Genomic DNA, 1,364 nt, shown 5'->3' on the forward strand with positions numbered 1-1,364 from the left:
TTGTTTTAAAAAGATCATTTCAAAATATCAACCAAATTTTTGCTCCGTTGCTGGGGAACAACGAATTAATTACTTTATTTCTTAGAGTTTGATTTATTAATTTGTTTTAGTTAGTAATTAGTTGTTTTATTTTTAGTTAGTAGGATTAGTAAGTGAATATAGGATTAACATAGTTAGTAAATATAGGATTCACGTTCTGTTCTTTCTAGGATTCACTTGAAATTCATTCTGCAAGGAGCGATTAGACAGGTGGGTTTTAGAAAAACTTAGTTTGTGATTTCCTGTATTTATCTTTTCAGTACTTTAGAGTAGTTTAATTTGTTATTTCATTTACTTAGTTAGATCATTCTGACATAATTAGTTTAGCATATTTGTTTAGTAGTTATCTATTTTGTGTTATTTACATTTTAGTACCTGTGTTAGTTTATTTTTTTATTTTTAGATTTAGGTCGTTTACTTACATCTGGTCTTAGTACCAGTGTATGCAGGGGCGACGAGGTCTAGGAACCCCATTACACCCATTTGTTGACAACTCAGAGAGAATTTTACATTCTCATCAAAGTTCGGCAACAATGGCTGACATGGATCCTCCACCTCCACCCCCAGTTCATTCACGCCCTCTGCGGGAATACTTCATTCCCACAGATTATGTTCAGGCATCCTGCATTCGGAGACCCGATGTAGGAGCGCCGCATTATGAGATTAAGGCCAGCATTATTCAGATGCTTCCATCCTTTTATGGCCTTAGTCATGAGGATCCCTACCGACATTTAGATGAATTCCTCGAAATCTGTTCTACAGTTAAGATACAGAATTTCGATGATGATGCGTTGAGGTTGACTCTATTCCCCTTTTCATTGAAGGACAAAGCCAAGTATTGGCTAAAGTCCTTAGATTCTGTAGAAATAGAGTCATGGGATCAATTGCAACAGGAGTTTCTTCGGAAATATTTTCCCATTGGTCGTACGAACCAATATCGTAGAGCCATCACTAGCTTTTCAGAGCTAGATGGTGAGCGCTTTCATGAGACCTGGGAGAGAATGAAGGATCTCTTCAGGAAATGTCCCCATCATCAGGTGCCGAAATGGCAACTGGTGCAGAGCTTCTATGATGGATTGTCTGACAAGAATCGTCAGATGATCGACTCTTCATGTGGAGGGACATTCATGCTGAAGAGCGAGGACGAAGCATGGAGGCTATTTGATACATTGGCCGAGAATTCACTCCACCATGCTTCGAGCTCTCATTCTGATAGAGCCACACCCAGCATTCAGAAGAAAGTTGGTGTTCTTGAGATTGGTCCATCTACTGCACTACAGTGCAAGGTAGACATGATTGCTCAGAAGCTGGACCAACTTCTCTCA

The 1,364-nt window shown here is 39.1% G+C and overlaps 1 non-coding gene across 1 annotated transcript; it reads right to left on the reverse strand.

Moving 5' to 3' along the window:
- Positions 1 to 975: 975 nt before the first annotated feature.
- On the reverse strand, positions 976 to 1,078 carry LOC149822408 (small nucleolar RNA R71). The gene has a single exon (XR_016426329.1). It is a non-coding gene; the product is annotated as a small nucleolar RNA R71 (small nucleolar RNA).
- Between the last annotated feature and the right edge of the window lie 286 nt (positions 1,079 to 1,364).

This window comes from Nuphar pumila, chromosome 11, assembly GCF_984573655.1.
Source record: "Nuphar pumila chromosome 11, dmNupPumi1.hap1.1, whole genome shotgun sequence".
In the NCBI taxonomy this organism is placed as follows: domain Eukaryota; kingdom Viridiplantae; phylum Streptophyta; class Magnoliopsida; order Nymphaeales; family Nymphaeaceae; genus Nuphar; species Nuphar pumila.